Source organism: Parasteatoda tepidariorum, chromosome 10, assembly GCF_982258835.1.
Source record: "Parasteatoda tepidariorum strain Cologne lab strain chromosome 10, Ptep-v5.0, whole genome shotgun sequence".
Classification (NCBI taxonomy): domain Eukaryota; kingdom Metazoa; phylum Arthropoda; class Arachnida; order Araneae; family Theridiidae; genus Parasteatoda; species Parasteatoda tepidariorum.
In genome coordinates, this window is record NC_141764.1 from 53,959,600 (window position 1) to 53,986,784 (window position 27,185).

General features: G+C 27.7%; 1 protein-coding gene across 9 annotated transcripts in view; it reads left to right on the plus strand.

Moving 5' to 3' along the window:
* Positions 1 to 27,185, plus strand: part of LOC107437715 (solute carrier organic anion transporter family member 74D) — a 262,945-nt gene that overhangs the window by 162,835 nt on the left and 72,925 nt on the right. For 6 of the 9 annotated variants that reach the window (XM_087153593.1, XM_071184715.2, XM_087153594.1 and 3 more), the window contains one exon: positions 25,820 to 25,910. The gene's annotated coding sequence lies outside the window, so the exon portion shown is untranslated. Of the gene's footprint in view, positions 1 to 10,163; positions 10,383 to 25,819; positions 25,911 to 27,185 lie in introns of those variants that run through there. The other 3 variants (XM_087153592.1, XM_016049834.4, XM_087153596.1) reach the window with 2 other exon arrangements.

The window sequence follows — 27,185 nt, forward strand, 5'->3', positions numbered from 1 at the left end:
CTGACGAATTGCTCCAGTGAAATATTGTATGCTCTCATTTTAATTAAAAAAAGGTATATTTTTAAAAAATCTAAAATTTTTTCAGGAATTTTTTTTTTTTTGCTAAGATTTAATTCACAAATCAATGTGGTATTTGCTAACTATAATGTATTTAGTATAGTGTTATATCCTGCTGTATTGCTAAATATAGCATTAGAGAAGTGAGCTCTTGTTTGATTTAAAAATAAACATACTAAAGCTGTTTTAACCCTTTGATGCACAATTTTATTAAACATGCTTTTCATAGTTTTTTTTATAATTATTTTGTATCAATTTAGGTCAAAATAAGTAAGAAATATTATATTTAGCATTTTAATAATTTATGGTTATGAAATACAACATGAAACACCTGTGTCTATTTCTGCGTTAACAGTAAAATCTTTCAAACACGGCTCACTTCCAAACAATAATTTTTCAAGTTTGCAGTTTTTTAGATCTAAGAGAAACAGTCATTTATTATTGAAATTTCTAAAATTTACAAAACCAGTTACTGATAAATTTTTGAATATGAATGAAAATTTTTCTAACTATTTTTTTAGATTTTAGATTTTAGTAAAAATATAATTCCGATAGTCTAAAATTTTTTTAGTAACTATTAGACAGTATTTTGTAATTAAAAATTATCAAATTATATATTTACTTGTAATAAGAGCGTCAGACAAAACATGCATAAAAGGGACACCGGTGTTCCATCTCCGTCAAAGGGTTAAAAAATGTTTTAGTAGCAATGCTTGATTTGAAGTAAAATCATTTTTAAATTTATTCCATGAAATGTGTTTACAAATCAAAGGTTTATATCAACTGATAACATATTCAACAATTTGCGATAATGGCCATGTTGCGTAAAACATCAGTGGAAATGTAAATTTTTATCTAAATTAACAAAATTCCTTTTTTATGAAAAAAATTTATTTTACTGATAATACTTGATATAAAGTATATTTTCGTTCATTTACAAAGTATACAAATAAAAGATCTTAATCATATCTAGTGTTTCTCAATACCCGATTACACTGAGAAATAAAGTCATTTTTTGAACTTTTATCTGAATTAACATAAGTATTAAAACCTTTGTTTATAATTTTTTTCTTCTGGAAATGCTTGATGGAAAGGGAATTCATTTGCAATATTCATTTCAAAGCTAAGTTTATTGACAGCAAAATTTTCCAGTATTTCGCGATATCCGGCCACGTTGCGAAAGACACTAAGTGAAGCTGAGAACTTTCATTTAAATCAACAATAACTCTATTCATCAAGGACACTTGAATGAACTTTTAAATATGGCATCGCAGTGTGAATTTCACGAAGGCCTCAACCCTTATAAATTCAAAAGTACACTTAGAAGTATAGGCAAAGTCAAAGACCCCCCTTTCCAAAATGTTCTCCTCTTGCTGCAAGATGAGAAATTGAATTTTGAACAGGTCTTTGGCTTCAGAAGAGGAAGCCTAGAAGCAGGTACACGACCTTCAGACCAAAAACCCATCTGGAGGCCCCCTCAATGCGTAAATCAAATGCTTATCTTCAAGAAAGTATACTTTGTTGCACAACTTTCCCAAACATCAGAGATGATCTCTACCAGAGAAGCCTGCCACGGCATCCATCAGTTGAGCACTGTTGTAAAACATCACTTCAGAAAAAATTTTACAAGCGATGAGAGTTTCTGGTTTTCGCGTTCGCGTCTCCACTAAATTTAGCAACCTTAACGGGTATGGGACTAGCGATGTGACAGACGCACCGACTGCTGTAAACTTCAAGCTTCGTTCTAAAAGTGAAAGAAATACGATACAAAGCATCAACTTTAGCGGGAAAAAGTCAAAACTGGAGAAAAATCAATTATTTTCTGTGTTCTTTTAACATTTTTTTCGGCGATGTTTGGAAGTTTTGTCGTTGATATGTTTTAATAATATGCTCGCTCGTATTTATTTTTATGAAGCTAATATTAGCTTCAAAATTATTGTTCTTACCAAAAGTTTTTCAACTTCATCTTTTTTAGTCCATTATACAGTTATTATTATCGTTAATATTAAAGTTTTTTAGAGTATAATCACTAGGAAAATATATGACTAAAGATCTAAAATAACTAGATAAAAAAACTGACTGCCTATTTATAATTAGGTATAATAATTCCTAAAAAGATATCATTCATAATTAGAGATAATTAGGTCTTCAGTTTTTAGGATATATTATTTTGTTACCAAGAGAAGTGCATGTTGCCAAATCGTCTATAAGACATTATTAAGCAATTTCAAAGCAGGAAAGAGGGGACGAGTTTATAAATGGAGCTAAAGCTATGGCTAAAGTGGCCATTTTGAGTAACGTTTTTAATTATTGGTCAAATTTCTTTTGTGAGGCCAGGGGTCTGTCCAGGCCGAATTTACTACCGTTTAGCGGTACCTTCACAAATTCAACTTTAGGAAAAACGGTAGTTTCACAAATTCAATTTTGGAAAAACGGTAGTTTCACAAAATACTTTTTCTTAAAATTTCATTTTTGTATCCCTTAAGAAACGATAAATCCATATTTTTGTGTTGATTTCTTAATATAATTTTTAATTTTTCACAAATTACGTCTAAATTTTCACAAAATAGGTACCTGTCAGAAAAACCTAGACAGACCCCTGGAGGCATCGCAAATTGGCAACACTGGTGTTGACTTCCTCGAGCAGTTGCATAATAATACTGTGGATAATTTTGTTAAAAAAAAGTATATAAGGATCGAAAGAAACTTTCAAATTTTCTTTTTTATTAATAAATTTTATTTTTTGATTTACGAAAATTTAATGAAAATTCTTTTATCTTTATTACAAATATATCACAAGATTAGATTAAATAATGAAATTGTATTTTACATGTTATAGCAATTGGACTGCTGAATGCAATGTTGCAAAATGTATGCAATATTTCACGCTTCTTCGATTATCATTATTGCTCGTTCTTATCATACTCAAATATCATCATGTATCATTTAGCTCTAAATCGTAGGCTACACTTCGAAAAATTCATGTTTTAATTTTATTATATTTTATTACTATGTTTGGTGTAGAGGTCACTAGAGAACAAGAAATTCCGATGTCTGACCAGGATTTGGAATTACGCTATATTATGTGGCAAAGAATTTTTGTGACAATCAGAACTTGATAGCTGGAAGCATTCTTCGTGACCTTTTAATATTTCACCTGTTTCTTAAGCTTCTTAAATGATTAAGGAACTGATGGTCATTTGATAATGGTATCAAAACTATTTTTCAATTTATTTATGCTAAATTATTTTTAACATAAAATTGCTCCTTACAAATGCTACCATGCTTTATATAAGCTATTAATTTATAAGTAAAACATGCTAGTATATAGTTACTAAATTCATAAAGTTCGCATCTCCAATAAATTTGGCTAGTTAAGATTTTACCAACAGTAAAAACAATATATGAACAGAAACTCTACCAGATGCACAGAGAATAAAATTCTGGTAAAATTAACGTACTATATGGTCATTACCTCTTTGGAATAAAAAGACGATAATTCTGGCTATAAAACCAAAATATACGATATTTCAACCATTCATTTGGTAGTGTTTTCGTCCATATGGTAACGGTTTACCGGAAATTCTGGTTTTCAAAATTATAGTCTACCACACATTTAGTAAAAAATTGAACTTAAAAATAAATTTCATAGAATGAATGGTTTTTGCGTCATGCCTTAATATATCATGATAAAATTTCGAAATTTTACCACATTTACCAAATTTTACCAAAATTTACAAAACCGTATTTTACCAAAATCATTACCAAAGCATTTCATTAAAAATTACCGAGCTTTTCGTTTTTCCCATAAAAACAGAAACACAATAAACTTTACCATATTATGATAATTTTGACCATGCATCTTTTTTCAATCAATATATATATATAACTGAAACTCTCAATAGCTGAAGTTTACAAATTTTATATTAAGTCATGTCGTTATTATATCAATAAATTTTTCTTTTAGTCGTTATTAAATAAAAAGCAACTATCTTGGATGTCATCAATGTTAAAACAACAGTTGATTAAGTTTTCAGTTATTCCCATTGAAGAATTTCAACAATTTACAAAACAGTTATTGGGTGATAAAACAGTCATTCTTAATGTGATGAATAAAGTAGTGATAAGCCATTACCATGCTTTACAATGCCGAACACCTGCCAAATATCAGATTCAGATTATTCAGATGCCTTGATAGCATCCTCAAGTACTCTTGAAGATCTCCTGTCCTTCTCAACCACTTGATAACTGGCGCACATCCTTTCGTAACTGCTATTCAAACAGAGCAAAAACTCATAAAATTTTACAGCAGGATACTCATTTCATGCGGAAGAAGACAGGTCATTCACACTTGTGGTAAACGAAAAACCACAAATTTAAAGATAGGCCCCTGAAACAGTCCTCTTTTTCCTAGTTTGCCATGCTTGACCCCGTGGTTTTAATTAGCGATTGCCGATTTCTTCTCTGCGACCGATTACGTCTATAATCTTCATTTTCTTCGATTTCTATACTACTTCGTTCGTAGAATGAATGGTCTTGCAAAGTTAACCGCACCAACGAATTTATAAATGTCTACACTGTCGGAATTTTCTTTCTAAAATTACAGTAAAATAACCGGCAGTAGTCTGTTCATCTAATTTACCGTAAAGTTTACTGTAAAATACATTTTTAACTTCACAGTTTTAAAACCGCTTACAATTAGTATGGTTGAAAAACCATGATTGCAAAACCCAAACGAATTTTTAACCATTTGCAACTAGCATGGTTTCAAAACCGTAAAAAAAGAAATTTAATCGAACACTAGCGCTAGACTTTTCTTTAGGTATTAAGCATTGGAGTTAGGTTATGATTGAGTTGTGTTTTATCAAACGAACCGTAGAATTTGGTTTAATTAATTTATATGGTTATTTCAGTTATCGTAAGAGATGGGGACTACTAGACTTTTTGTGTATAGCAGCTACATGGTGCTTCTATCTATTCGTGAATAAGAGTATTGTATTTTAATAGTCCAGGATCACAAATTAGGAAGTTCAAGACACTGGAAACTCTGTATGTGTTGAAGGGAATTGAGGAAATATTCTGGTCGTGTCAACGCTGCGATTCGAACCCTCAATCGTCTGTCACGCGATTGACAGATTAACCCTCTCGGTTATAATATGTACCCAGCAGCAAGGAACTAAGAGGCTTCATTAGGTGGGCCTAGTTGGTGCAATAAAAATCTGGTTGTTTAACCGTATTAGGTGAAAGAAATTATTTAAAGGTTTTTCTCACAGTTACCAGTTTGAAAATCATCTTATTTGTGGTTATTTGACAGCTTTGTGTGAATATCGTAATATAACAATTAAATAAATTGTTATTTAACCATTTTTTCGGAGAAATTTCTAACAGTGTAGTTGGTTTGAGCAAATATTTGTTATGGGAAAACGGATGTATAATTTGCAACATATCTTAATAACTTTATTTTAAGAAAACAAAGAAGACATTGGCTTTCAATGTGCACTTTTACGTTTTATTTTGTAGCAAAAATATTGTTCGTATTTCGAATTCGTCAATTTTGGTCAATTTCTTTGGACAGAAGAGTGGTCTGGAAACTTAGATTAAAAAGTGTGAGCCACACTTATTTTTCCCAAAAACTGCAAGAGCTTAGATCTAGTCAGCATATTGCGGTGCGAGTCATTTTTCTCTTATATATTGAAAAAAAATTTCTATTTTCATGGTATAGAATACTAGCAATATACTAAGGCTAAAGAGAAATACTGTAATATTTCGCTTCAAATTCTGAATATTTTTAGAGCATGGTTAGGCTTCAAAATCTCATAAAATTTTACCCTGAGTAAAAAATGTGGTTTAGAAGTACCAGAATATGGTTTTATTGTGTGCCTAGTTCTATCAAAACACCATTAATCTTATTAATTTTTACCGAAGCGTTTTGGCTATGTTTTTGATAAAATTAAGAATAAAAAATTGTTTTATAATGTGTGTTGAAATCTGAATAATATGATAAAATTTAGTAATTTTATTTGATACATAAGTTAGAGCATGGCATAAAAACAATTTGTTCGGTTAAATTTAGTTTTCAGTTTTGTATTTTTTTTACTAAATGAGTGGTTATATGAACTATAATTTTGAAATATAGAGTTTCCGGTGAACCGTCATCATATGAGTAAAGACCTGCTGCAAAGCACATTTAATACAAATATTTGGTTGTCTGTTGTAAAATATATTTGACACAAATCTTTGGTTACCTGCCATAAATGCATTTGATAAAAATTTTCGGTTGTATCTCACAAAAAGCCTTTAATACAAATATTTGGTTGTCTGTTGTAAAATATATCTGACACAAATCTTTGGTTATCTGCCATAAAATGCCTTTGATAAAAATTTTCGGGTGTATCTCACAAAAAGCCTTTAATACAAATTTTTGGTTACCTGGAGAAAAAAAACATTTGACCCAAATCTTCAAGTGTCTGCCGTAAAATGCATTTGATAAAAATTTTCGGTTGTCTGTCGCAAAACGCATAAAACAAATTTTTGCTTATCTGTCACAAAACACATTTAACCAAACTATTACATGTCTGTCATAAAATGCCTTTGATAAAACTTTTCATTTATTTGTTGCAAAACGAATTTACTGCAAATTTTTGGTTATTTGTTGCAAAACACATTTGATACACATCTTCGGTAGGCTGTCATAAAATGTCTCTGATAAAACTTTTAATTTATTTGTTGCAAAACTCGTTTACTACATATTTTTGGTTATTTGTCGCAAAACACATTTGATACAGATCTTCGGTTGACTGTCATAAAATGCCTTTGATAAAACTTTTCATTTATTTGCTGCAAAACGCATTTACCACAAATTTTTGGTTATTTGTCGCAAAACACATTTGACTCATTCGGTCATCAGTCGAAAAAACACAATTGACGCAAAATTTTAGTCGCTTTGGACGCAAAACGCATGTTTTACAATTATTTGGCGTTATATGTTGTAAAACGCATTAGATGTAAATTTTCGTGTTATCTCTCATGATACGCATTTGTTATAAAAATTTATGCTGTCAACTGAAAACAAATCTGTTTCATCTATCTTTTGTTCGACGTGAATTTAGCGCATAAATCATTGCAATTTTGTTTTTATGTGATTAAGGATAAATATAAATTTTTTAAAAAAAATATAAAAGAAACGCATGACTCATTATGATTAAATAATGCTGTTGAGTCTAAACAGTTATAAAGTGTTAAGTAAGGAAAAATTATCTCTATACTAAGCGCTTTTTTCAAGGCTAAAACACTGATCACGACAATATTGTAGAAAATATCTGACTATCAAACCGACCTTGTTGTGTCTATATTTTGACGAATTGCCCTTGAAATTGGTTTCTGAGTATAATATTTTAGCCCAAAAATGAAATTCTTGGATACTCTCCAGCTAGGCGAGCCATGGTGATTCTATCTAACATAACCACATTGCGAAAGATATTTCCGCCGAAATCAACAAAGAAATCTTTCATTAGTTCGTAGCTTTTCCCTTTTTTTTTATCTTCCGTCGAGTAATATGAATAACTCAAGCACTTCAGTTTAAAAGTAATATTCTTCCGTCAAAATTACTTGCAATTACTTAGACTAATTTTCTTTCTTTCTGTCGCGACTGTATTTAAGAGCGATTAAAGTTATGATGCGTAACGAATCAGAATTAATAATTTAATAATTCATTATTTTGCATTTTGATGGCTTTAGAGTCTAGACTAACATTAAAATTAAATTTTTTCTCAACTCTCTTTTTAATTTATAACAGTTAAATTAAAAGAAAAGCTCTTTAATGAATTCCTTAAATTGAGAAAATTTTTGCTTTTATACTTATCACTTCTAATTGCTCATAGCGTTCATAACTGTCTGTAGCTTATATTGGGAACTTAATTAATATTTTTAGATTACCGTGGCAATTTTTATGACTTTAGATATAATTTTCATAAAGAATTATCAAATAGTTCATTAAGAGTAGCGGTGGCTCAGGGGACAGAGTGTTCGCCTTCATATGAGGTGCCAAGCCGTGGCTGGTTGATATGAATTCTGCTTCCGGCTTACACCGACCGCAGTGAGTGACGTAAAATATCCTCAGTGGTAGACGGATCATGGATTAAAACTCCCATGCCGTCGGGCAAACCGTGGAAGGTTTTTGTGGATTACCTCTCCACTTAACGCAAATGTGGCTTCAGGGTTGCGTTCAAGACTACGGAATTGAACATTGATAGTTGTCAACTTGGAATTGAGTCGGCTGCTCAACGCCGGTCAGGGTTGCGTTCAAAATTACAAGACTACGGAGTTGAACATTTAGAGTTGTCAACTTAGAATTGAGTCGGCTGCTCAACGCCGGTCAGGGTTGAGTTTAAAATTACAAGACTACGGAGATGAACATTAATAGTTGTGACTTAGAATTGAGTTGGCTGCTCAACGCTGGTTACAAAATAAAGTAAATAAGTTGGTTCAAAAATTTTCAAAGGCAAATTCAAAGTTTTTTTTAAAGTGAGAATTGCGAAGAAAATGTAATAATTCGATTTACATATTTATAAAAGTAGTATTTAAAAAAAATCAGTTAATTAATTTTTCAATATATTTTGTGTTCAAAGTGGTAATAGCGTATTAAAAACCCAACAAAACCTTTTCTCCAGATTGTTTTTTACATCACAGTAATTTTTATGTATTCATACATAATTTTTATAAAGAGAAACAAACTTTGGCAAAATACTTTTGAAAAAATCCTTAAATGAACATTTTGCAAAGTTGATTAAGCAAAACATTAAGAAAAATGTAATTATTTGTTGTTCATATTGATGAAGACTATGACATTATTTGAAGAAATAATTAAGGAATGTTCGCATTTGGATTATATTAAAATCATGATATATTCTAACGAGCATATGCATTGTTTAAGATATAATGAGTGTTACGATTAAATTAGTTACATATTTTTGAAAGGTGAACCTAACATACATTTTATTCCTTAAAGATACAGAAGTATTTACACTTTACTTTTCACAAGGTCTAAACTATTTTTGAAACAACGGGAAACTGTAGTATTTTTGTTACTGTAAAAAATTCTGGGTCAAATTACGGTAAAAAGTTCCGGTACTCAGGGTGCCGGTATATTTTACCGTAAAATCCTTTACCTGCTATAATATGCTACGGGACAAAAAATCTGATGAAGCGTAATTTTCGCAGTAATAATTACCGAAAAATCTCTGAATCACTCTTAATTGAATAAATATCACTATAAAAATTACAGAATAATATTTAATGGTAAAAATGGATTTTATGATAAAATTGATTTTACGGATGATGCACCCAAAGTGCCAGTACTTTATACCGTAATTTGATTCAGAATTTTTTACAGAGTATAGAAAAGACTCTGAAAAAAATCTCTGAATCACTTTTAATTAAACAAATATCACTATAAAAATTACAGAATAATATTTAATGGTAAAAATGGATTTTATGATAAAATTGATTTTACGGATGATGCACCCAAAGTGCCAGTACTTTATACCGTAATTTGATTCAGAATTTTTTACAGAGTAAAGAAAAGACAGTGTATAGAAAAATATTTAAAATATACTGTGACTTCATTTTTATGTAAATATTAATTTTAATTATTTAAAAAGTAGCTTAAACATTTTTTATTTTATTTCGTTTTCGTTGTCAAGATTTTTTTACGTGTTACTCACAAAACTGCACTTTATTTTTCCATTATTTTTATAAATATTTTCTCAAATCCTGTCTGTTTTGTAAAATTATATTTTTTACTTCATTTAAGTGAATCAATTTTAAGAAAATTAGTCATTTCTGTGCTAAGCAAATACATGCTGCAACTCATCATCTAAAATAAATATATTCCTTCGCAAAATAAACGTAACTTTTTTTTGCGTTTTATTGAAACTCTAAAAGTCACTAAATGCGCTACGCGGAGAGGATTCATCATCCACTTTCGTTCGAAGTCAGTCAGCAAGCTGTCTTGGCTGGAAAAAAAAAAATTCTTGGCGAGAAACCCAAGAAATCTCCGCTATCGCCAACTTCTCCGCACTCAGTTTCGACAATAACAAAAACTCATCATTTACTCCTCGCGGTCGACGTGAGGTGTAGTTAAACTTTACTGAACGATAGGCGCGTTAAGAAACCTCTCTCCTGGGTGCCACGCGATTTTTAGTTTGCCGTTGGTGCCGAAACTTTTGGAAAGTACAAGTTTTTCTGTGCAGAACAGGTTTACCTAAAGTGGAATTTAGTAGTCATTCAGGTTCAAGTCTCCTGCGCAGGTCAGTCACACACTTCCGGTTCGTATATTTTTATTTTCTCTTATTTACTGTTTTATTGGCGATCTTTTCGATGTTAAAAGATCTTCTTCCTTGTTTTTCATTTGTTTTTACTTGTCTTTCGACGACGGAGATCTGTTTCTTTTAATTCCTATAATTTATTCCTGATTTCTTTTCTTTATTTTGATCATTGTTTTCCTTGTAGACGAAATGAGTACCTTTTTTTTTAATGGTATACTTTTTTAAAAAAAAAAATGTTAAGCTTACACAGTAACAGATGCCTACTTATTTTTCCGTCAATACATTACTCTATTAATTTGATTTTTATGGGAGGAAAAATCGTCTCTACTGTCCTCATTTGCATGTTGACATTTATTTATTTCATTCGTATTTTACATACCTACATTTGTAATTTATGTATCAATCAACATTTATAAATTATGTAGTCCTTATTTTGTTGACAAGTCATATAAGGACGTTTTACTACCTTTTTTTAAAAAAGTAAGTTTTTTTTTTTAAAGAAAAAAAAAAAAGCTTATACTGTAACAAATTCCTACTTATTTTTCCGTCAATACGCCTAATTTAATTCTTATAGCAGGAAGAATCATCTTGATTGTCCACATTTGAATGTAAATATTTACTTTATTTCATTCGTATTTTAAGTACCTAAAAATAATATTTATGAATTGACTTATTCTGTTGACTAAACAAATAAGTAAAATTAACAAAGTTTTTTCGAAACGTATTTTTTTTAATAAGTTTAAACTGTTACGGAGTCCTATTTAATTTTTCCGTCACTATATTCATTTAATTATTAATTCGTCATATCATTCATTATTACTTAAGTTTTATAGGAGGAAAAATCATCTGTATTGTCCTCGTTTGCTTTTAAATATTTATTTTATTTCATTCGTATTTTAAATACCTACATTTATAATTTATGCATCAATTAACATTCATAAATATATGCTCATTTTTCTGTTGACTAGTCATATGAGAAAATTAATGACTTTTTTTTATGGTATTATTTATGGCCATTTAATAGCTTAAATCGTAACAGATTCCTATTTATTTTTCCGTCAATACATTCATTTCATTACTAATTCATATCATTCATCATTAATATGTATGGAAAGAAAAATCGTCTTCATTGTCCTCATTTGCATGGTGACATTCATTATATTTCTATCTTATTTTAAATACCTACATTTATAATTCATGTATAAATAACCATTTATGAATTATATAGTCCTTATTTTGTTATCAAGTGATATAAGAAAGTTTTACTCATCTACTTTTCTATTAAAATATAAAATGTACGTTTAAAAATCCAAAATATTATATTATCGTATTTTAGGTTTTTTCCTTAATTTACATTGTAATTATTGTTTATTACCTATAAAAATTATTTATTTTTAAGATATTATAGTTTTCTCTTAAAGACTTGAAATATTATCAAACTTAAAAAAATTATGTTCTTATATTTTTAATATTCGTTTCGTCTTTCCTGATTGTTATCTTTATTAAAGTTACATAACTGTTATTAACCATCAAAAATATATATTTTATTTTATTATAATTAATTATTTCTTAAGGCCTTATAGGTTTCACATGAATGCTAGAAAATGAAATTCCTTTCTTATATTCTGAATATTCATTCTCAGAATGAAATATTATTCATTCTCTTAATTTTCTTTTTGTATTTTAAATATTCGTTTCATTTATAACAAATAATCGCTTTGTTTAGTTGACATTGCAAATATTCTTTACATCTAGAAATGTATTTTATGATTATAATTAAATTTAACCATTAAGTTATTATAAGTTTTACTTACAGACCCGAAATAGCATCAAATTGTTATCTTAAATCTTCAATATTCATTCGCTTATTCTTCTTATGCCTTCGTTATTCTTCTCCTGATTCCTCTCCTTACGTCCAAATTTTTATTTCTTGTTTGTATAGGTTTCATAAAGCCTGAAGTTTCATCTCCTTATTATTACTTTTCTTCTTATATCTTGAAACACAATCTTTTGATTTAGTCTGAAACTTTATTCCTTTTATATTCTTCTTATATTCAAAAATTTCCTGGCCTTATTCCTCCTTTTAAAATTTTAAAATTTTATTTCCAGAAATCCTTAAACCTTATTTCTTTTTACTACTGCTTATATTCTGAAAATCTGCTTATACCATTTTTATCATAAGACTAAGGTCTCTTTTCCTGAAATTTCATCTCCTCATTAAATCGTCAAAAACTTCATCATCTTTTATAATCCTGTGACTTGTCTTGTTATTTATTTATTGATAATCGTAAGCATACTAAATGGTAATTTCCATTATGTAAACAAACAGTACTAAAAATTATTTTCCTTTTTAAGTACACTAACTAGATTTAATTTGATAAAATTGACTCCTAATCATTAAAATATTTGAATATCAGAATTGAACAATTTTTAAAATTTATCTTTTTTTCAAAGTAAAATTACCATATTCTACGTATATATAAAGTGGAGTTTTATTTCTCTCAATATACTATTACTCATTATATTTATTACTCTTTACATCGATAATAGTCACTACATCGAAGAATCTAGCATTTTTTGTGCGATTCTTGATAATTTATAAGCGAATAAAAATTTTATTTATTTTAGTCTACTATTCCTCATTATGTGATTAGTCATTATATCGGTAACAGTTATAACATCTATAATAGTTATTACATCGATGCTGAATCAAATATTTTTCGTGCTTGATAAGTTATGAAGTTATAAAAATCCTTTTTCTTTAAGTCGACTGTAATTTAATATGTGAATAGTCATAATAGTCGATGTGAATAGTCGATAATTGTCATTACGTCGAAAGTGGATCTAAAATTTTTTAATGTGCTTTGCTTTATTATTTATGAACGATTAAAGATTTCATGAATAAATGTATATTTCTAATAGACTCTTAAAACTTCTATCTTCTTCTAATGGTTTGTTTTATATAATCACTTTTAAAACACACCAAAACGATTTAATTTTTTTTTCTGTCCGCATCAATTAAATTATAACAATTAAGTAACATGTAAAAAATATTTCAGCAGTTATTGTTATTGTTTATGGTGGATGCGCAAAATGCGCTTAATTTTATATATCTATTTTACAAAATGTTTCAACTTATATAGTTCAATTATAGTTAAAATGATTATTTAAGAAATTATGTAAAGGGTTTATTTTTCGCAATTGTTATATAAAATATGTATGTTCTGCTATTTGCTGAAATTCGGGTTTAAGTTGAACTTAACCTGGGTTATTTTGGGAGAAATGTAGATGTGTTGACAAACCCTTCACAAAAATTTTTGTGGTTTAAACGGACCCTTCTCAATATATTTGATTGCGAAAACGTTCCCTTCGAACTTTTACTTTTAAAAATTAATTCATAATTTTGAAACTGAAACTCCTTAAAAGACATGGTTTTCTTGCTCTTTTTCACAAAACGGGACTTTAGTTCACAAAGATATGAGTTGATTTACACTATTTCACGAAAGTGACTCTTTCACAAAAATTTGCTGACGAGATCACTGATTTTTACGATTTTTTCAACAAAAAACAAGACTGTTTTTTTTTTCTTTTCAAGAATTCATATAAATCATAAAGATATTTTCTATTATTTCACAAACTGGGATTACCCTCCGTTGGTTAACTTTTTTAGGAAACGATTTGTTAGGATGATTTTTATTTTCAATTAAGATACCTACCTTAATTGATGTATTATTCCAATTTTAAAATACATTTCAGTAATTGACTTTTCCCAGCCCCCCCCCCTTTTTTTTTATCTTTGTACACGTAAATAAATATTGTATAATAAATATTATATTATATATTACACGTTATAAATATTATATAATCATGTTACAAGTTTGATCCAACAAGCTATATATTACTTTTATTATGTGAAATTGTATACTGGCTAAGTACTTACTATGAACTCAAAATCGAATAACGAATTCGGAGTATTTTGTATATTTAGTTTATTTTGAAGAGAAATAATTTGTATACCATTCCATAAGAAAATTTCATTTTTGGTGACATAGATATATATCTATTTGAGACAAATAAATCATGTGTTAAAAATCATTCACTGTACGTGTTTCTAAATTTGTATACTCGAATTTCTGGTGTTTAAACGTGTAAGTATAGCAATCAAAGCTATGGATCTGGTATTTTTATAGAAATTCTGAACTATAATTTAATGATGATTTTTATAAGACACATTTATTTAAAAAAAAATTAATGATAACTTTTGATATATTTCTGCTTCCTTCACTGGCATTTGCAACCGTAAATAATCTAAAAGAATATCTTTTATAAATTTCTTAACTAATGACATCGTCTTATTTAAAAGGTTTTCTGCTAATTCAAGTAGTTTATCCTATTAACGGCTTGCTCTTTTAATTAAATTTAATACTCTTAATCCATCTTAAGACTTCATTTTAGAAAAACTTTTTTGTCATTTTTATTGTTAATATTTTAATGTTATAGAATCTTTTAACTAACTTTAAACATGTTTACGTTGTTAGTTTTTTTTTCCGTTATTCTATTCTTTCTGGTTGAATAAAAAAAATTTTGTCGTTATACAAAAGTTTTTAATCACTTTTTTTTTTGTAAATTTTTTTGTGCTGAAAGATGGCTTTAATACATAGAAAAAGCATTTAAGACTTATTTTTTATATGGTCTGTTGCATATTTTTTTTCAACATTGTGATATTGTTGCAGATTTTTTTTACATCTTCATATCGAATTATACTTTTATTAAAAATAATTCAATTTCTATTATTAACCTTAATTTAAATTTATTCTATAATAATTCAAATACTTGTAGTCTACCTATTATATTTTCTTCTTACGAAAATTGATATTATTCATTTATTTTTAGATTAATTATTATTTAAATGATAGATATTATAATAATCCCGTAACTACGATATATCAAAATGGCGTTTAAACCAAACAATGACGATAATTTAACCTGTCGTAATTGCATTGCTGAAGTAAAACCATATTAATAATTCTACTTTAGCTGTATTAAACTCTTTACTTTGATAATTTTTCAATTCTTCATGTTAACACTTTTTCTTTCCGGCATTCATGCTAACAATTTCCCTACCTTAATAAATGTTTTTTCTCGTCGAAGAATTTTTGTCAATATTTATTTATTTAATTTTTTTTTTTGTAAACCACATATTCTAGAAATTAAAATGAGAACGTTAATATAATTATTTTATGTAATTAAACTGTAATATCAAATAAATCATTTTACTTATTTTATACATTTTATTTTATTTTATTTTATACATAATCATAAATAAACATCATCGAGTATAATTCAAATGTCTTTGCTTTTATGACATATTTAGGCGATTCTTTATTATTATTCATTCGTTTATTTAGCTATTATTTTTCTGTTTATTTGAATATGTTGTTTGTCATTTTGTGGAAATAATCCTATAATTAGTATCATAACATTCAAATAATAATTTATTTATTTTATGCATTTTATTTTATTTTATATATTGTTAAAATAAAAATCTTATTTGTAAAAATAAGGCGATTTTTATTATTATTCATTCGTTAATTTAGCTATTATTTTTATATTTATTTGAATATGTTGTTTGTCACTTGGTGGAAATAATACAATCAATGTCAAATCAAATTTATATAAATATAATAAATATAATCATTTTATTTATTTTATGCATTTTATTTTATTTTATATATTTGTTAAAATAAAAATCTTATTTGTAATAATAAGGCGATTTGTTAACTATTATTCATTCGTTTATTTAGCTATTTTTTTTTAAATATTTATTTGAATATGTTGTTTATCACTTGGTAGAAATTATAAAATCAATGTCATAACAATCAAAAATCATTTTATTTATTTTATGCATTTTATTTTATTTCATATATTGTTAAAATAAAAATACTATTTGTAAAAATCATCGAATGCAATACAAATGCCTTTTCTTTTATGATATTTTTTTAGGCAACTCGTTATTAGTACTCATTTATTTATTTAGTCATTATTTTTATATTCATTTGAATATGCCGTTTGTCACTTTATGGAAACCGCATGCCTCCACGATACCAAAATGTCATTAAAAAGCAAAAGTTATGCAAACATAGTAACAAGGTTATGAAAATTTAGAACAAATAACTATATCACTGTAACGTGCCCCTATCTCTTAAGCTCTAAATTGTTTCATTTCACTTCATGTACGTAGGAAGCGAAAGACGAACTTCTTTCATCACGTGACCCATTTCGGAAGCTAGTTGCAAAATTACGGCCTCATTTTAATGTCAACTTCCCTACGGCTAGCTGTCTTGCCTACCTTAACTTTCACTTATCGTATATGATTATGTAAACAAAGTGTATGTTAAATATTAATTAACTGTAGCAGTTATGAATACTTTTAGATTTAAAAGCCTTCTTACGTTTAGATAATTAATCAACTGCTGTCAGGCGAGGACTCAGTAATAAAAGACTTAAACAGCTTTTGCTTACTAATAACAAAGTGATTGTTAATTTTGTAAAATTAACTTCCCTGCGTTCTTTTTATTCTATGTAATCAATATTGTGTATGCTAAACTAAGTTTTCCTTTGCGATCGATTTGGTGGCTTCTGTATACATCGTTGTCAGTTTTTTGATAATTCTACCTACTGCCATATCAATTAAAAAATTATAATTTAAAGGATAAGTAATATAGTTATTGATTTTAAATAAGCAGTTTCAAGATACTGAAGCGGCAAAATACTACCTGACTTTTTTTTATACCGTAAAATTCACTATTACCCGAATATTATACGGAATAAAAAATCTTATATATCTTAATTTTTACAGTAATAATTACCGTAAAATCACTGAATCACTCGAACTAAATAAATATTAATCTAAAGATTACAGTATAATATTTTACGGTAAAATGGATTTTACGGATGATGCACCCAAAGTGCCGGTACTTTAAACCGTAATTTGATCCGGGATTTTTTTTAAAGCTTATAGAAAAGATAATGGTTAAAATATAACTATTATTGTAAAAATAATAATATAAATAAATCCGTAAATATTACAGTATTATATTTCATGGTAAAAATGGAATTTTCAGTAAAATTGATTTACAGATAATGCATGCAAAGTGCCAGTACTTTATACCGTAATTTGGTAATGAATTTTCTAACGGTGTGGTCTTGGAGAAATTAGATAGCCAGTAACTTGGCACTAGTTAAAGGAAATCGACTATTAACTTAAACAGTATTTTACTTAATGTTTAATATTTGAATATTTACGGTAGACTATTTATTTTAATAAAGAGACAGTAACTTACTAGTTTTTAGAATTAAATACTGATTTACTGAGTTTGCAACTAAAGTCGTTTCAAGCGCTACTCCTAAATGTTTGTTTCTTTCTGATATATTCATACCGCCGCATCTTTTTGCTTGGCGAGAATTTTAATTTTTTTTTCTTTCTATCGTCTTGGAGGATTCTGATCACCGGAACTTCTTGCCAAGTGGTTGGTGACGTTGCTCACTGAGTAGTGTTCTTGAGGCGCCTGATTTTATCATCTTTTTCCTCGAAGTTAAAAGCAGGGAGGAAGAACCTTTTTTTAACAACCACCTGTGAATTGATTGTATTTGGCTCTTCGTTCTTTCAATGATTCTAAATTCCGGGTTTTCTTTTTTTCAAAAATACCTTTTGTAGTCTTGTAATGAACTCACAACCTAAATATATATCTAGATCAAATTACGGTAAAAGTACCGGGATTATGTCATTTATCATGATATTTTAGACCATGGGATAAAAACCATTTATTCGGTTAAATTTACTTTTCAGTTTTATGTATTTTTCACTGAATGTGTAATAATAAAAACTATAATTTTGGAAACCAGTATTACGGGTAAACCAGTACAAAGTATTACGGGTTACTATATGAACGGAAAATTACCAAACGAAAGATATAATACTATATATTTAAATTTTTTATTGCCAGTGTTATGCTTTTTTTATAACCAGATTTACTATTACCTTACAGTACGGCAATTTAACCAAAATTATTTATTTTCACCGTATTTGATCTATTTATGAATAACCTGCACATAAATGCTTTAAGCTCTGGTTTTAAATAATTTTCTTCCTGAAATTTGTTTTCAAATGCTCTAAACTGAGTTGCAATAGTTTCTTTTTAATATAATTTGTACGTGCTTGCTTAAAAATCAGTTTTTCAATGGTTTCTCTTTGTCTAAAGTTATATGAATGCTTAAACTTAGTATATTCCGTATAAAAATTGAACTCGGTATTTGGTGCTCCTCAGAAAAGTGATAATATATTTCTACAGCTGGAATCTCTCCCCTCAACTCTCTTTAAAAAGAAATTACTCTTGATAGATATGGGTTCAGCATATGTTTCAATATCTGCAAAGGTCTTAAAATGTACCACTTTCTTGGTTTTCTTAGGAAGTACAGTCTCATTTTCTACTTCTTGCAAGGGTAACAACCGCATCTACTTTTCAGATACAATAGTCCTGGTCTTCTTACTTTATTTCAATCCATACCGCTTCCCTTCCACCCCCTCTTTCCAATCTGGTAAGAAATATTGACTTTGGAAGTCAGCTGGCACGTGACGTAAGGCTCAATGGCCTACCTAAAAAGATTTTTTTAGGTCACAGAAAAAGATGGGCCCACACCTACAACGCATTTACATACCTTTAGCTTGCAATTTTATTATTTTTATACCCTGTTTTCCCTTTGGAGGTGCGTGGCACTTGGGTGCCAGTTGGTAAACGGTCTATTTTTCCAATTTAAATTTCCGGTCAGGCGTAATTTTTTAGAGTGAAAAATAAAAAATAAGAAAATGAAGAAAAAAAAGACAATCAATTAAATATTTTTTTTCTTATCCTTTGTATTTATCTCCACACTTCTTATTTATTTTATTAATAAGCACTTTAGGAAATACTTATTTGAGTTATTTATTTAACTCTGAACTTAGTTAAAAATAAGGCGTATATTTATCTTAATGTCATTTTTTAAATCTGAATATTTTCTGTATACATAAGTTTTTCGGAAAATTTACTGTTTAGTGGAAATATATTTTTGCTGTTCCATTTATAAATTTATGTTTTAAGTTCAATGTTGGAAAAGTAGAATATCAATCTTCAGTACTCTATAAAAAGATTTGGATCAAAATATTTTATACTGTAAAATCCATTTTTGTCGGAACATGCTACGGAGCAAAAAATCTGATGTACCGTAATTTTTTTAGTAATAATTAACGTAAAGTCACTGAGTCAGTTTAATTTAATAAATATTACTGTAAAAATTAAGGTATAATATTTTAAGGTCAAAATTGATTTTACGAATGCTGCACCCAAAGTACCGGTACTTTATACCGTATTTTGAACCGGAATTTTTTTTTTCTAGTGTGTTCCAACTAATTTCTCCGTAAAATTTGGTGTTATTATTTCTCGAAACATTTGTTAGAAGAAATTAAAAATGTATAGAAATATATTTCTTTATGGTATTACTTGAATTATATCTTTTAATAATCTTATAATAATATCCTATTATATAATAATATTGTTATAATTAATCAAATTATTTATAAGAGTGTACTATTAGTCTTCCTCATAAATTTCGAAACATTTTTATCCATTAGTAAGTTAAAAAAGAAGTAATATCGCATCTTTTAGAAAAACCTTATTATAATATTTTATCTTAGATAGAAATCTTATTATTACAATAAAACATCTATTCTTATATTAGTTAACGTTTTTCTTTATCAGAATACAGTTAACTTTTATTTTTAATTTCCAAACAATTTTATCCATTGCGCTGAGTTGAAAGAACAACTCTTTGGTGTCTTCTTTTTCAATTGTGGAAATTATTCTTTTAAGGCGGCTTCCTGTTCAATTTCCTCTTACAGCAAATAAACTTCCGACTTAGGAATTCGCAAAAATCAGCTCAGACATACGTTTTTTTCTTTACTTTGCAATGCTTGTTATTTGGGGATATATATAAAAGTATTGTATTTTTTTATTTTCTATGTCGATAACCCCAAACGAATTTAAAGGAAAAAAAAATAAATAATGATGCTATTTTAGTTCTTAAGCATTTGCCTTTTTTTACTGTTTTTTATTTATTTCCCGTCTTTTAAAAAAAAATCTTGACTTGATTCCCAACGAATAAGGATACATCCGAAAACACAAGTTGCTAAGTTCTAAAATAAATAAGACGCCCATGTTGTGGAATTGTGAAAAAGCTACTCATAATTTTATTTCATTTCATAACCGTCGTTGAACAGCCGACCCAATTTTGAGTTTACGACTACCTATGCCCAACTCCGTAGCCTTGTAATTTTGAACCCAATCCAGAAGACAAGGGAACTCCTAGATCAAGTATTTGGGCAAATGTGCCTTCGTGGAGTACTTTTTGAAGAAACCTCGCCTTTGCGTTGCATAAAGAGGAAAACCGCCAAAGTCTTCCACGGTTAGCTTGATGGCAAGGGGACTTTTACCCATGATCCGTCTAAAATTGAGGATATTTTACGTCAGCGATGTGGTCGGTGCGAGCCAAGTGCAGAATTCGTATCAACCAGTCGCCGCTGTGATTGGAACCCGGCTAATCTCATTGGGAGGCAAGTGCTCTATCCCCAGACGCACCACAGCTCTACTCATAGTTTTGCGAATTTGCAAAAAAAAGGGCATTGTTTTCGTACTTTTGTGAAAAATCATTAAAAAAAACGTCAATTATATACGTTTTTTAGTCAGGCCCAGTTTTTGTGAATTTGTAGGAAATCTGTTCAAAACATAGTGTTTATGTTCTTCAAGCGTATTGTTCAAGTACCGTCGAATCAGGATCTATCTGCCAAGTACTTATTTTTGTGAAAGTGTAAAAAGTAAAATTCTATTATAGTGATAAAACACAAAAATCCTTCTTTTCATGAAATTAGGAAATGAAGTTGTCATCAATTCAGTTTTCTGAAAGAATTTTCTGAAAGGTCCATTTTTAGATTGAATCTTTTTTTAAGTGATAAGTTACTTATAAACAATATACTCTTATAAAAATTGGTTCAACGTTGCTATTACATTATCTATGTATTGTAACGTGTAAAATCGTATGGTTCGTTTTTTTCCTATCTTTAAATAAAATTTAAATGTTGAGCAAGTTTAGCCAATCTTATAGTATAATCAAATTTAAAAATACACGGAGAGAACAATTCTGGTAAAATTACCGTATACTAATGACTTTTCTGGTGAAAAAACAATAATTTTGGTTAACAAAATTAAAATATACAATATTTAAATCATTCATTCTGTAATATTTTCTTTCATATAGTTACGGTTTAACGGAAACTCTGATTTTCAAAATTATAGTTCTCATTACCACACATTTATTAAAGGACTTACCATGTATGCCAAGTCTTACCATATTTAGCAAATTTTATTGCATTATATTAAACAATATTTTATTTTTAATTTTACGTAAGTGCTTCGGTAAAAATTACCGAGTTTTTAATGTCCCTATAAAGCCAGAAACACGGTTAATTTTACATTATTCTGTTTATTTTAGCCATACTTTTTTTTCTCAGTGTATGAGGATATGGTTCATCTTAGCACTATATTAAAGGTTGCAGCAAACTTAAATAGACGACAAGACCCTATTGTACCTACAGGGTTCTACATCTGGAAAAACTATTACCATATGCATACATTTTTTTAGTTAATTTTTATTCAATGAAAAAATATTTGTTCGTAAAACATATCACATTGTTTAAACATTTGTGAGAACCTAAAATAAGATTAAAAATTTGATACAACATTATAAAGATGATAAATAAAACGATACACTATTGTATTAATATTTAAAACAAATACTAATTACAAATAAGTATGATAGTTTCGTATTTAAAGTACTTCGTTTTAATTTTGATGAATTGATTTTGATCCGTTTCGTTTTAAATTTGAATGAGTTTACTGAAGGAGAGTAAAATGATTTAAAATGGTTAAAATTGAAACATTGAAATAGCTTAGAATTTATCATAAATTGAGTTTAGGTCAGTGTTAAAACAGACGGCTTCTATATTTTGTGAAACTGCGGTAGTCATTTGCATAAACCGTTACATTAGTTCCGAAGTTTCACGGCATTGAAAGTAACAATGCGGTAAAAAGAGTTTTACAATGTTCGATGCAAATTTGTGTGTTAGTAAAAAAAGTTAGTTAAAACGTGTACATAAAATATATTAAAGTTTTAATCATTTATTTTTATTTTGTTATTTTAATTATATTTAATTGATTTATACTTAACTGATAAATATGATTCTTCTTTATTGCAAATGATACTGTTATTCAGCTATAAATAAATTAATCCAGTTATATAAAGAATTAAAAAAAAATTCAGTTGCAAATATATATTCAATTAATAATTAATATTTAATACAAAGTTAATTAGTATATTATTATTATACAAATTGTTTAATATTTTTTAATTATTTGATTGTAAGTTTTTTATATCAACTATTTTTCCATTCACTTTCATTTTTTATGTCAAATAAATATTATATAATATTTGTTTTCATAATGATAAATATATTCTAAATTGGATGCTACAATTGCAGTTTAGTGCTCTTATTTTAACTAACTTACTATTCTATTTCTGTTTAAAAACTGAAAAATAATAAATAAATAAAATGAAAAAACATAATTGGAAAATTTATCTATTCCTTTTTTTTATTCTGAACAAATAATTATTATTTTTTTTCTTCTTCGTTTTAACTAACTTGCTATTCTATTTCTGTTAAAAAACTAAAAAATAATAAATAAATAAAATAAAAAAACATAATTAGAAAATTTAACTATTCCTTTTTTTAAATTCTAAACAAATAATTATTTTTTCTTCTTCGTTTTAACTAACTTACTATTCTATTTCTGTTTAAAAACTAAAAAATAATAAATAAATAAAATGAAAAAACATAATTGGAAAATTTAACTATTCCTTTTTTTTTTATTCTGAACAAATAATTATTATTTTTTTTCTTCTTCATTTTAACTAACTTGCTATTCTACTTCTGTTTAAAAACTAAAAAATAATAAATAAATAAAATGAAAAAACATAATTAGAAAATGTAACTATTCCTTTTTTTTTATTCTGAACAAATAAATATTTTTTCTTCTTCTTTTTAACTAACTTATTATTCTATTTCTGTTTAAAAACTAAAAAATAATAAATAAATAAAATGAAAAAACATAATTAGAAAATGTAACTACTCCTTTTTTTTTTTATTCTGAACAAATAAATATATTTTTTTTCTCCGTCTTTTGATTCAACGAATGCCATAATAAGAATTTTCAGAATTTATTTGAAGCTGTAAAAGAAAATCTTTATAAATCTAAAGATTTAAAAGATGTAAAAAAAAAACACTCCTTGTTTGTTTTAACAAAAATATCCCACAGAAAAACTGACATTTGAAATATTTTGATCCAATTCAATCGCTTAGGGATCAACTGAGTTGAAAGCTGGAATTCTTTGAGATGCTGCTGATGAATTCCTGCTATTTTTGAAGTCATTGTCCTACCTATCGTTGATCATTCGTTCACGAACCTTTCTTATTTGGCTTCCCTAACAAGATCTACAAGTTTTCTTTTAGATGTATTTTTTTTTTATTTACTATTTTTTTTATATGATAAACATAAATCAACTTACCTTGTTGTGTGGCTTTTTCCATACGTTTTGTTGTCCGTATAATTTTTTATATCACTATGTAATATTAATAAAAAAGAGTTCATTATTTCCTATTATAGAAAAGGGAAAAAAAACGCTTTCAATTTCAAAGCAAGAGCAAGTTTTATTTTGGTACTGCTGTTGAAGCTTGATATTGTGGAAATGGTCTTACTCTATTGAGTCAATTACGCAATTGTGTTTCCTTAAGGTTCAGAAAATTTATTTCTTTTTAATTTTTTTATGATTTATTATGTTGTTCTATTTTTAGCGTGCTCAAGCATGAAAAGGTTAATAAATTTAAGTGAAAAAAAAAAACGGTTTTCAATAATTCTTATTAACACACATTTAGTAAAAAATAGAAAACTCAAAAGTAAATTTAACCGAATAATTTGTTTTTATGCCATGTTCTAAGGTGCTGTGATTAAAATACCAAATTTTGCCTCATTTACCATATTTTATTACAGATTATAGAAACACATTTTATTTTTGATTTTATCTAAATTATTTACCAACGAGCTTCGGTAAAAACTACCGAGCTTTTTTGGTGTTCCCATTGAGACAGAAGCATGGTAAATTTTACCCTAGTCCGGTAGTTTTGATTCTACTTTTTTTCAGCGTACTTTTGAAAGGTTCGATGTTCGAGTTTGAACAAATTATAGAACAATTGATATTTTCATTTTTTTCTTCTTGTGAAGTAAAAGAATCGATGCTCTTAAAATACTCTAAAAATAATAGTAGCAAAAATACTTGTAGTATTTATTTACTTCTTAACTAAGTTGGTTAATTCTTAGCTTAAATATTGAAATCGTTTAAATTAGTGCTTGGCTTTTAAGTTTCTATCGTTCTAATTATGAGATGACTATATTTAATAGATTTCTTATAAAAGCAATAAATAATTTGTTAACTTATGTGAAACCTAACTTTTAAAATGACATGAAATGAGCAATTTCAGTGAACAACTGAAGTGATAATATATGTTTCCTTTCATCTTCATTTATAAGTGTGTACCTAAGTTATCTTTACTACTTTGAGGCGCATGATTCATAAAATAAATAAGATTGCTAAGTCTTGTTGTGTTGTTCGTACCTATTTTCTTGACAAATAAAGTGTTTCTTTGCCTATTTATATATTATTTTGTGTTTCTAGTTCTATGGGTAATTTCAGTAAAATTAGCATAAAAATATGGTTGGTATATATTGTGTGATCAAATGTGGAAAAAATTGGTAATTTTATCCTGATATATTTGAACATGGCACAGGCACAAAAAACCCCCAATTTATTCCGTTAAATTTATTTTCTGGTTTTGTATTTTTTACTAAATGTGGGCTAATAGGAACTATAATTTTGAAAACCAGAACTTCCGGTAATCCGTTAAAATATTAATGGAAAAATTACCAAATGAATGATTTAAATACCATATATTTTGGGTTTTATTACCAGAATTATTGTTTTGTTTACTTTGTTTTAATGCTATAAATCTAAATCTTAACGGACTTATAGCATTTTTCAAAAAAAAAAATTTTTTTTCTTTTTAACTCTACCAAAATTTTTGCATTTAGCTGAGAAGTATGCAAGCACTATAACTAAACTATTTGCAAGCGTTATTTTGTATCAAAGTAAATAAAAAATTAACTTTGTAAAAATTTCTGTGTAGTCGTATTTATTTGTATGTTAAAACTCTTATTCTAACTTGTACCTTTTGTTTTCAGGATTTGTTCCTAGATTTCTTCATTATGTTACATCAAAGTAACTTCATTTGGAGACCATATTTCATTGTTTCTTCTATGAGCATTTCTTACGGTAAGTCAATTGTTTAATTTGAATTCATGACTGTAAAAATAAAGTATTAAATTAGTAATTCACAATTCAGTTTCACTCATTCGACTGACATTAAAATATTCCCTAAAACTGAAACTGCTTGTACTTTTCAAATATTTTCAAATGAAGTTTTAAAAAAGTGTATATAGCTTACTTAAAAAAGCTTGCTTGATAGAATTTTATTATTATTGCGTATTATAAATTTTTTTTACTGTAAAAGAAAAGAAAAATTTAGCCTAGGTTATTATTATGAAATAAATGTTTATTACTTTAAGTTTAATTTTTTTCTTGTTAGAATTTTTTTTTTTAAACCTTTGAAATTTTTTTTAGAGTTAGAATTAAATCTTTGCTCAAATCAATGTATCGAATCTGTTAATTTAAATCGATTGATTCGACTCAGTCAAGTCTGATGCCCCTGTTCTTAATCTGTTAATTCAATTTTCGTGATTTAAATGCAACTGATTTGTATCATACTTTAATTCATTAAAATGAGATTATTTGTTTTAATGAAAACTACTTATTAAGTTCATTTTGATTAGCTCTTGTAGGATTTTTTTACAGTTTTAAATTAGTCTGATATATTAATTAATTTTGTTCTACTGCTTTAAAAATAAATTCAGTACTAAATGTTAAGGAAAAAAGCTAACATGTTCAATAGAGCTACTAGAACTGCTTGACAGTTTGTAAATGAGATCATTGACTTTGAAATTATTACCAGACGTGAATGACTTTAAGAACTACTTTACACATTGTTACACACTTCATTTGTTAACATCGTAATCCTTACACAATGAAAACCAATGACAGAAAATTTTCTCACATGGTACATTTCCCGGGGAAAATATGTATAACCATAATAATGACAACTTTTTGAAATTTTTCTCAAGCTATTTTTACGCCAAAATCACGAAATCCCCCCAAAATTCATACATAAAAAGCCCCCATTCAAATAACTGTCGTGTAGGTCATAGTTTTGGACAGTAGTTTCCTTTTGACGCTATTGGCTAAATAAAAACTTCGAATATGATGACACAAAAGCCAGCGGGAAATCACAGGTGATTTTCAGACTAAGAGAACAACAAAATTTGAAAGATTTTAGTTCTTTAGTTGGTCGTACGACCCCCTCTTACTTGTTCCTAAGTAGATACTACCCCCCTCCCTTACTCCTCGTTTTTCTTTCTTACATCTTTTTGGAAAGAGAACCATGGCTGAGGTTATTTTTAGTTTTCTAAGAGTGATTTTGAACTTCAGATTCAT